Below are 12,247 nucleotides of genomic sequence, written 5' to 3'. Positions count from 1 at the left end.
GAGATATACCTAATGTAAATGACGAGTTGATGGGTGCAGCACACCAACATGGCACATGTATACATATGTAACAAACCTGCACGCTGTGCACATGTACCCTAGAACTTAAAGTATAATAAAAAAAGAAAGAAACATAATAAGATGCTGTATTCTTAAATTTTACATAAAAATTTCCTTTAAAATAAAATAAAATTTAGACCACTGTCTCGGCCTGAGTAGTGTCATTGCTTAGATATAGTGAATATGGAGACCTCAAGGGACTGAACTTCATAAGACCATAAAGGTCTAATCCTGGTCCTTTCACTAATAGGCTGTGTGACCTTGAACAAATCCTTCCAACTATATGACTCAATTTCCTCATGATTAAAAAAAAAAAAGAAATAATTATCCTTGACCTTCCCCAGGTACTAGTATGTGGAGATAGAACATGCACCCAGAAAGATTGATGAGGATGTAGAGAAACTGATACCCTCATACACTGCTAGTGGCAATGTTAAATGACATAGTTGCTGTAGAAAAAGTTGCTGTTGATGTAGAGAAATTGGAACCCTCATCCACTGCTAGTGGGAATGTAAAATAGCATAGCTGCTGTGGTAAAAGGTCTGGCAGTTCCCCAAAAATTAAACACAGAGTTACTATATGACCTAGCAATTTCATGCCTATATATTAGGTTGGTGTAAAAGTAATTGTGGTTTCTACCATTAAAAGTAATGGCAAAACCACAATTACTTTTGCACCAACTTTTTCCCCAAAGAAATGAAGAAATACATTCACATAAAACTTGTACAAATTCATAGCATCATTATTCTTAATAGCCAGAAAATAGAAACACCCCAAATGTTAATCAACTGATGAATGGATAAAAAATGGGGTCTATCCATCCATACAGTGAAATATTGCTCGGCCTTAAAAATGAATGACGAACCATGCTTAACTAGGATGACCCTATAAAACATTATTCTTAGTGAAAGAAGCCAGTCACAAAAGACTGTGTTGTATTATTTCATATATATGAAAAGTCCAGAAGAGCTCAATCTTATTTAGAAAGTAGATTCATGATTGCCTAGAACTAGGGGAGTTGGGGATGGGGGAAGTAGGGGAATGATAACTAAAGAGTCCGAAGTTTCTTTTGGGATGATGGCACTGTTGTAAAATTAATTGTAATTCTGTGAATTGATTGTGGTTCTGTGAATTTACTGAAAATCATAGAATTGTACACTAGAAATGAGTAAACTACATGGTATGTTAATTATATCTCAATAAAACTATTATTAACCTCCTCTCCCCTTTCTAGGGGAGGTTTTAGAGATCTGGTTTTCACACTGATTAAAGGAAAGTACTTGCTAAGAGCTGGACAAGTCAATTCTGTAATCATTGACTCATTACCCATTTTGACTAATTGAATTTTCAGAAACAGATACTGAGATGGAGTTTAGGAAGTAAAATGTTCATTAAAGGGATGCATCAGACTGGAGCTAAAGAGCTGTGACTATGGAATATAGAATTAAATTTTGATTGTATTCTATTATATCCGGTCCTTTCATATGGAGTAAGACTTTGATGTAGTCACCTGAAATGCATAGATACCTAATGGTGAAATTCAAATGTGTTTTGTTTCTTAAATTTCTGATAAAAGGTTCAACTTCAACATGAAAGTTCCAGAACCAATTGAAATTAAATATAGGTAAAGAAATAGCCGTTTTCCTTCACTTCTTCATAAGTATCTTCATTAGTTCTTCATTAATATCTCTCCCCTTGTCTAATTGCAATGTTGTTTTAAATTTTAATAGTCTCTTACAAAACTCAGTATTATTGTCTCAGATATGGGAGTTATAATCCTGGCACATGCTAGTATTATGACAAAAAATTAAATGAAACAATATATGAGGAATGTCTGGGTCAGAGCAGGTGCTCTTATTAATACAGGAAGGATAGCGACAGATACCTCAGCAATTTGTTGAGGTTCAATGCCATTTTAGGGATAATCTGAAACACCCTTTTTAGTATGTTTCAGTATACAGAGGCAGGAAAACAGTCACATACAGAATATACTTGGAAAAATTGCCAACTCTACCTCTGAGTTAGGTAGAGAAAGAACTTCCAAGATTGTTTTTAATACTACAATACAGGAAGCAGACTAGCTTATAAACATATTATTGAATAAAGAAAATATATCTCCTTTAGCTACAAAATATCTTTTATCCTTTTAAGATCCAATAATAACATAGGCTTCAGTAATGTAAACTGTGTTATATTTTGAAATATCTAAGCTACATTTCTCTATAATAGTATCTTTTATTACATTTTGCCTGAAACTGCATGCCAAATTATTTAAACTTAAAGCAGCATGTGAAAGACAGCATTTGCCTAGCACTATTTTTTTTTCTCCAGAGATAAGTATAAAATGATATGTGATGGTCCATTTTATGCTTATTCTATTATAAAAGCACTAAAATATGAAAGTAGAAAAAAAGAAAGCAATATCTGATCACTTTTCCCTGGCATGCCCACCACCTTATGGTATTAACAAAACTGAAAATCCCCAAAAGTTGTACCAGTCTTTGTTTTTATGTTTACCTTAAAAAAGCTGTGAAACTGAAATCTACTTCTAACAGAGTAGTCCTAAATATGAAGGAAATTTTTTAATATGTCAAATTGTCCTACTGATATTTATACTTAGAAAATATGCAATGTAGAATAAAGATAATTAATGCTATTATTTCCTCTTCATTGCTTTCTGCTTAAGTGTATACCATTACGTGACATTTTAACACAATTATTCACAATAAAATGTGATGATTTCCATTCAAAATTATAACCAAATTGACACCATTAAAATTAACCAAATGAGCCCGCTACCTGTCCATCTGTTGGTAAAAGTAAAGGGAATTGACAAGATCTCGAAGTCAGTCACTGTGAAAGTCATGCTACTGCCCTTCCATTATTACTTTTTCCACACTGGCATCCATTAAGTGATTCCATATTTGATTTGTATATTATATCTACTACACACTGTGCTTGACACTGGATGGGAAGCAAAGATTAGGTTTTATAACTTCACCTCACCTCACCTCATCCATTCATGAAGATTGGAGAAGAATTTCATACTGGAATATCATACAGCATAATATAATTGCCATTGAAGAAGTTTATAGAAATGACACTTGGGATTCCAAAAGAGTAAAACAATCCATTGAAAGAATTAGAAAGTTTTTGTGGAGAAGATAGGATTTAGACTGGACTTGGAGTGAGTGGAGAGAGTTTCAGTTTCTGGGGAAAAGATGATAGGCAGTTTAGCAGAAAAGGAGTAAGCAAAAGCATGGAGTGCATGTTGTGGTTTGCTTAGGAACTAGCAAGCATCTTGCAGAGCAGAACCATGGGAAACGAGACCAAGTATGGGTGCGGAAGGCAAGATAATTGGTTTCAAGTATCTTTCTCAAAGTAGTGGGAAATCAGAATAAATAATTCCAACAATTTATAAAAACAAGAGAGCCTTGTAAAGTTTTGTTAATAGGGGAATGTTGATTTTGGTAACCAGCCTCCAAGATACCCTACAATGATTCTAGCTTACTGGTATACATACAGTTTTATGGTACCCTCCCCAACTTTGTAGTGTACTACAATTTTGTCTTTGTAACTAACTGAATATGGCAGAAGTGATATATACCCCCTCCAAGATTAGATTATAAAACATACTATGATTTCAATCTTGCTCTCTCTCTTTCATTTTTTGTCTCCCTCGCTCTCCCTCATACTTGGGAAGCCATGTCATAAACTCTATGGAGAGGCACACATGATAAAGAACAGAAGCCTCCTGCCAAAAGTCATGCAGCTAAGATTGAAAGCACATCTTCTAGCTGCAATCAAGTCTGACACACTATAGCCCACTTAACATCTTGATTGCAACCACATGAGAGACCCTGAACTATAACTGCCCTGCAAAATTTCTCCCAGATTTCTGAGTCTCAGAAACTATATGAATATAAATGTGTGTTGTTTTTAGGGTGACAAATTTGAAGATTATTTGTTATGCAACAATAAACGACTACCACAAAGATGGATGAATTTAACACTATTAAGTTATTCATATGGCAGTAGAATTCTGGGTAGATTAAGAGAGAAAGCCACAATAAATGAGAAGACCAATGTTAGTAATGTACTATGTACTTTTTATGCATTTCCTCATTTAGTGACCCAGGTAATCTTTTAAGAGATATGCTATTTCTATTTTATTTTATTTTGCACGATTACATTTAACTTTTATTTTGGGTTCAGGGATACATGTGCAGGTTTGCTACCTGGGTAAACTACATATCATAAGGGTTTGGTGTGAAGATTATTTCATCATCCAGGGAATAAGCATAGTACCTAGTAGGTAGGTTTTCAATCCTCATCCTCTTCCCATCCTCCACCTTCAAGTAGGCCCTGGTGTCTTTTGTTTCTTCTTTGTGTTCATATGTACTCAATGTTTAGTTGCCACTTATAAGGGAGGACATGTGATGATTAGTTTTCTGTTCCTGTGTTAGTTTGCTTTGAATAATGGCCTCCAGCTCCATCCATGTTGCTGCAAAAACATGATCTCATTCTTTTTTATGGTTGTGTAGTATTACATGGTGTATATGTACCACATTTTCTTTATCCAGTCTACCATTGATGGGCATCTTTGCTATTGTGAATACAACTGCAATAAACATACACATGCATGTATCTTTAAAGTAGAATGATTTATATTATTTGGGGTATATTCTTCCTAATGGGATTGCTGGCTCAAAAGATAATCCTGTTTTAAGTTCTGTGAGAAATCGCCAAACTGCTTTCCACAATGGCTGAACTAATTTACATTCCCACAAGCAGGGTATATGCATTGTCTTTCCTCTGCAACCTTGCCAGTATCTGCTTTTTTTTTTTTTTTTTTAAATAGCCATTTTGACTGATGTGAAGTGGCATCTCATTGTGGTTTTGATTTGCATTTTTCGAATGATTAGTGATAGTGAGAATTTTTTCATATGCTTGTTGGCCATGTGTATGTCTTCTTTTGAAAACTGATTATGGGATTTCTGAGTTGAATGGTAATTCTGTTTTAAGATCCTTGAGAAATTACCAAACTGCTATCCACAATGGCTGAACTAATTTACATTCCCAGAATGTCCTTATGTCCAGAATGGTATTTCCTAGGTTATCTTCCAGGGATTTTATAGTTGTAGGTTTTATATACCTCTTGAATTGATTTTTGTATATGGTGAAAGGAAGGGGTCCCATTTCAATTTTCTGCATATGGCTAGCCAGTTATCGCAGAATCACTTACTGAATAGGGAGTGCTTTCCCCATTGCTTGTTTTGTCCACATTGTCAAAGATCAGGATGGTTGTAGGTGTGTGACATGATTTAATGGCTCTCTATTCTGTTCCATTGGTCTATGTGTCTGCTTTTGTACCACTAGCAGGCTGTTTTGGTTACTGTAGCCTTACAGTACAGTTTGAAGTCAGGTAATTGTGATGCTTCCAGTGTTGTTCTTTTTCCTTTAGGTTGCCTTTGTTACTTGGGTTCATTTTTGGTTTCATATAAATTTTAAAATGGACTTTTCTAGTTCTGTGAAGAATGCTATTGTTAGTTTAATAGAAATCGCATTAAATCTAAAATTGCTTTGGTAAGTATGCCCATTTTAGCAATATTCATTCTTTCTATCCATGATCATACAATGTTTTTCTATTTGTTTGTGTCAACTCTGACCTCTATGAGCAGTGTTCTGTAATTCTGATTGTAGAGTATTTCATTTCCCTTGTTAGCTGTATTGATAGGTATTTTATTCTTTTTCGTGGCTATTGTTAATGGGATTACATTATTGATTGGCTATCAGCTTGATGTTGGTGTACAGGAATGCTACTGATTTTTGTACATTGATATTGTATTCTGAAACTTTGGTGAAGTTTTCTATCAGATCAGGGAGCTTTTGGGCAGAGACTATGAAGTTCTCTAAGTAAAGAATCATATTTTCTACAGGGCTGCATGTTCTAACTCTGGGGAGGTGGTATTGGTCCCCTGACTTTGTTCGCGGGCCCCTCATGGTTGGGAACCTTTCTAACTCTGTGGAGCTGGCATTGGTCCCCAAGAGTGGTTCTCTGACCTCTCAAGGTTGGGAACCTGCTTTGCTGGCAGGATCTAGGTGTTCCAAGACTGTTGGCGACAGCACTACAATGAGTTGTACAAGCCAAAACCCTTCATTGAGCAGTGGCAGTGAGATCCATGTCTGTCTGCTTGTATCAACAACAGTGGCAGCGTGGTGGGGTATACACTCATTGGCTGGGGTAGGGCACTGGTCGACCAGGGGCTGCCAGCCTCTTTGTGGGCATTGACAGCAGCAGTGACAGTGCTGGAGGAGGGATGGGGCTGGAGTCACTGGGGTTCATGTGAACATTTGCACCTGCAGCTTTATTTTATATTTCTATCTTATAAAAACTTAAATCTTTAAGCCACTTGCCCAAGATCACATAGCTACGAAGTAATGAGTCAAAATTTAAACCTTTACCTGTCTATATAAATAAAAGTTGGTTGAATGAATGAATAACTACATGGGTAGACATTTTATGAGTTGTTTAATTTCCTTGTAGTACATTTTCTTGCCTTAAAGAAAATTTGGAAAAATTCCAAATTAATCTTAAGAACACTCTTGTTTTGGGACTTCTCTCATAAACAGAATCAAAGAAAAGTTCCCACAGAAATATATAATTTGTCATGCTTCACTGGTATAGATATAGTTAAAAATTTCATAGTGCAAGTATTTGTAAACTCTATTTTAAACTACCCTGTCTGGACTATTATGTATGAGTGATTTCTGGGAAGTGCTTGCTTCTGACCTCTTTTGAGGTTTCAAGTAATAATACCCATTAAAAAACAAAATTTAAACTCTGGAACTTGGATTCACTTCAATATAGTTAAAATATCATAGCTATGAGATCCAAGCAAGGGTGGAATAATCACTCGAATGGAGGAAAAGAAAAATGAGAGAAAAAAGCATCAGCAGCAAACAACAGTAACATCAATAAAACTCAATTTATAGCATAAAAATGCAGCTAAAAAATACTAAGATAAACCATAATACTTCAGTGTGATACAACAACAGATTTTTTAAAGGTGTATTTTAAGAGGCAATGTAGCTTCATGACTAAGAGCACAGATGCCATAACAGACCTGCCCCTTGTGGACACATGACCTTGGGTGGTTACTTATCCTACATGCAACATTTCAAAATGGGGGTGATAATTATTCTTAATGCATAGTGTTGTTAAGAAAATTAAATGTCAAAATATGCATATTGTTTTAAAGAGTGTCTAGCATTAACTATTAAAAACATATTTATCATCACTAGTATTATTTTGTTTAATTTCTAAGTCACCAGATCCTAATAGGAATGTAAAAAATATGCAAAATAATAGCAGGAAGGGGAGTAGGGAGGCAGCATTTTTCAGGGGAGCTCTGTTGGTTTTGCCTTAGGTAACATAAGTACAAATGATGCTTGAGGGATATACAGATTTGTATGATAATAAATTTCCTCCAAAGAAGAAAATAGCAAGTCTACCAGTTAGATTTTATAAATGCCCATCAATGATAATCAGTATATCAGTATAACTCCAAGAAAAAAGATGAAAGCAATTGTCCCTTAAATTTCACACTGTAGGTACCTCACTTGGTTTACCCTACTTCTGGCCTTTTGATATAAAGATGCAAAGAAAACACATAGTGGATCTCTGGGAATTCCCAACTGTTAGAACATCCTGCTGTTCTCTAAAGGAGCTGTGAAGACAAATCCTTGTGAATAATTTCATGCCCTGGTGTTTTCTGTACATTTTAAGGTTTATTTCAGGAATTTGTGGAAATTGAAAAAATGACAGTTGGTACATGCTGCTTGCATTATATTTTAAGAAATCTTCCCCGCTTTTGCGACATTTGCTAGACATAATGGATCTAAATATAACTGCCTGGACAAAGTGTTGAACTGCAGAGGTAACACACATGAGAATAATACTGCTACTCTAGACAGACTTCTCCTATATTTTTTCATTAGTGATTTCCTTCAAAGTATTACTGATCAGTAATATCCAGTCTTGACTGCGAGGTATATATTTATCTTAAATGTCATAAATTATTGGAGAGGAAATTCTATTTTATTTAATACAAATAGTATTTTGTTCTATAGTTAAAACCAAATATATTGTGCTATTTCAACATTTTTATTAGGAAATTACCTTTTGAAGAACTGTTCAATCTAAAGGGACATAAAAAACTGAATGTTGCTTCACATGATAACTGTAAAACCAAAGAGCAAGTAAAAGAGGTAGGCAAACCTTGAAGAAATATAAGGAGACACTTTCTAAAATTGGAGTTGGTAAGCAGTAAGAGTAAAATTAGCTCCCTTTTGCCAAACACATGCAATGCACCAAATACTGTGTTAAGAGCTCTGTTATCTTATTCCAACAGTTCAGAAACCTACATCATATGTATTAATTCTGTTTTTATAGGAGTACTTTTCTCTTACAAATGGAAAAAAGTTAAGGCTTAAAGTAAATTATGTTTCTCCAAAGGCTTATTCTTTACATACTATATGCAGGGTACTACCAAAGCCACTGGGACAATGCACAACTTTATCTCCTAGAGCTTAGATATACTGTATTAGACACATGGGGGTGAGAGGTGGGGAGGTCACTGACAACCAAAAAGAAAATTGATGACAAGAAAGTGGAGCTTCGTAAGATCAGTATGAAGAAATAATGGAAATAAAGAAATCCTGGGTTGAAGCTGGGCATTCCCAAGGCAGATGAATGATGAAGAAAGAATTTAAAAATTAAAAAAAGAACATCTATTTTTTTTTATTTCAACAACAAAAGTGTTAATTGCAAGCATTGATTCAAAGACTGCACATGGCACCACACTAAGTATTTTGCATGCATTATTTCAGAAACATCATACCCTGTTGGTAGGTACTATTATTATTCTCACTTTGCCAGTGAAAAAACTGAGGTTTTTTAATGCAAGCTACACATCTAGTCTACCCAGTTAGTAAGTGATGAAGTCTAGTTTAAAGCCAGGTCTATTCATTTACAGAGCTTATCTATGCAGTCAATTATCAAGCTATATTCGTTCTATTATTTTATATTCTTGCATTATTTTGATTCTCACAAAAACCTTATTAGATACACATTGATGAATGCAAAACCTAAGACTCAGAAAGGTTAAGGAACAACTCTAGGTCACATGTCTAGTATTCAAACCCAAATTTGATTATATTGATGGTCAATGGTAAATGAAACATGCACTAAAAATTAAGTACTTTTAAAGCAAACAATTTCCAAAACAAAAGTACCTAATCTTTGTTATTTGGTGAAAGAATACTGTCAGTTTTAAACCACATAAAATACATTTTTGGGATGCTTCCAATACTGAACAGTTGTTTTTTTCCTACTAAGATCATTTTATATTTATCATCTGAGAGCTTATTGATGAGTTCAATGAGAACATCATTTATGAAATGAGATAATTGGTGAACATTTAGTTGTTTTTATTACAAAAGAAAAAAACATAATTAAAAGACTTACACAGGAAATTATCACATGTTTCTCAAATTGATTTCATATTAATTATATTAATGATTTCCATCTGAGAGCCTGACACAGACTATCAACTCTGAATGGGCTTATCCTGCTTATTTCATATTGATCATTGTAATAAATATATCATTCCATTGCAAGAGCTTAGCATCAGGGCTAATCAGAATGTCACTGAGAATAAAAATAGAAAATGAAGAGATTATACTTGAGCAAAATGACAAGATTCAGCTGAGATCATAATAATCAATCAATAATAGTAGAAGACAGATAACACCCTTTGTTACTCTTGTAGGTGAGGATTTTTCTTGTATTCATCAGATGGATATTTTTTTTCTTTCTATTTTGGAACATGGAAGGATTGGAGAAGCTTGTACAGCACACTCTGCTGTGGCTGACAAATGGATCGAGAATTATCTTCCTATACCAGGATGTCAATTGGCTTAGACCATCTCTATTAATAGCAGTAAGTCTGACCAGAGATTGATGTAAACACTTCACCCAACATTTCCTTTACTTCTGCTTTTCTTATAGGTGTAGGACTTTTTTCCTTTCCTTGTGTTTGTAGTTAAATTAAAATATCAAGTTACATATTTCAAAATGAGGATATATTATATATAACTTTAAAGTTCTTTTAAACAATTTAAAAATAAGGTTTAAAACAGAAAATAAGAGAAAGGGTTTTTCTTTATAAATTAATATTACCATATCCCAATACATCCAGGTTGTCATTTTCCCTCCTACAACTGTGGCAGACATGTAATGGACTTTTGTACTCATTTTCTTTTGAGGGTGGGCAAGGTAGTCACTTCCAAATTACTAACACTGGCTTGGTAAATGGATCTCATTTACCATCCATGCTCAAAGCGGTGCTGTTGTATTCAAAACACATACTTGTCCTGACATAATTACATAGCAAAATTTTGGGTTGTGAAATCTTAAGGTGAAAAACAGATTACCAGTGAAATTTGAAAATCATATGGAATCACTAACTTTTTGTTTTTTATTTTTTTAATTTTTTTTTAGATGGAGTCTCACTCTGTAGCCCAGGTTAGAGTGCAGTGGTGTGATCTTGGCTCACTGTAACCTCTGCCTCCTGGGTTAAAGTGAGAATCACTAACTTTTTATATCAACTCAGAAGGTTTCCTTTTCTACATGCCAAACTAAACAAGTCTTATGACCCTTCCTATTGCTGAAACATAGATTCAAAGACAAAAACAAGAAACCAAACAAAAAAGAGAAACCTAGGTAGCTGCGGCAAACATTTTGCATGGGTATTCCATATACTGTAGGATTCAATGGCTTACTATCAACTATTTGGGCTGCTGAGGAATGAGAGGATATTTGAAAAGCAATATCTTCCTAAGTAGTCAATTATCAAATGCTTACTATTAAAACTAAGAAAATGTATAAAATGTAAGGCTCTGTAATAACTACCTGAAGCAAAAATGGACTTACAGATACACAAGGCAACAAACTATACTTCTACTAGAGTAGTTGAGGAAAATCAAGTGTAGCAGCAACAAAAACAGGCACCAATATCAGAAATGCCAATTTAAAAAATAATTTTTATAAATGAAGAGGTAAAAATGTATATACTTCTCCTTTCAAGAGTAAATTTAGCCTTCTCAGCAACTATTATTATTTTTCCTTCCTTTATAGCTTTCTGGGTTATAAAAGACCATGGACTGTCATGGCCTCTATGTGATTGTCACGATCAGATTCTGCAGTTCAGACTGAGCAAGTACAAGTCAACAATTCCTCATGAACAATGATTATTTGAATACTGTATCTTACACAAATACCAGTAAAAGTAGAATTGGTATAACAAACTGGTGGAAACTAAATTAGATAGAGAAATATGAAATTAGAATGAGAGTCTTGAAACCTGAAACCTGAGCAAGTACAAAAAAATTTGAGGTCTTTCTACAATTCCTAGTAATAGAAAGTCCTTTGGTTTCTTTCTTGTCATTTTAATTTAGAAAATATAACACTTGCAGTTATTAGTACTGACTCAGGAAAAACACTAAAATGATTTGAAACATAGCTTCTCTTAAAAGTTCTATAATTTTAGATGAATTATTCAAATTTTCTGATTTTTAATTTATTTAGCTTTAGTGTGAGAAATAATAGTGCTTAACTCATAAGGTTGTTATAAGGGTTAAATGAGGTTAAGTATGGCACATGCTGAGCATATATCTGGCATATAATAAATGCTCAATAAATGTTAGCTGATAGAGATGTTAATACTTCTGTGCACAACTTGCACTAGCTTCTCCTCATTCTGTCTGATCCTACATCCTCTCCCTCCTCATCCTCTTAGCTCTTGGAGTCGTGAATCTCTCCCGTAACTGTAATACGTTTTCAATCTTTTCTTCTGTCCTCGGTTTTCTCTGGTGACTCGGGCTCCCTTTGACATCTGTTTGTTTTGTGCCTTGTTCCACATTCAACCTCTCCTAGTTGCACACTGTTCCCAAATTGTCAACTACCCACATAGCTCCACTCTCTCCCTAGCAGGAATAGCCTATGTTTTCTCTTTCCCCACCTTGTGTGTGTATGGACATGGCCCTGATCCATGTCCATAGAACCTAGAACACAGATTATTTCATAGAAAGAACCACCATGAAGACAGAGGAGACTACTTATGGT

This window comes from Mandrillus leucophaeus, unplaced genomic scaffold (genome assembly GCF_000951045.1).
Source record: "Mandrillus leucophaeus isolate KB7577 unplaced genomic scaffold, Mleu.le_1.0 Scaffold477, whole genome shotgun sequence".
Classification (NCBI taxonomy): Eukaryota; Metazoa; Chordata; class Mammalia; order Primates; family Cercopithecidae; genus Mandrillus; species Mandrillus leucophaeus.
This window is presented reverse-complemented; position numbering follows the sequence as displayed.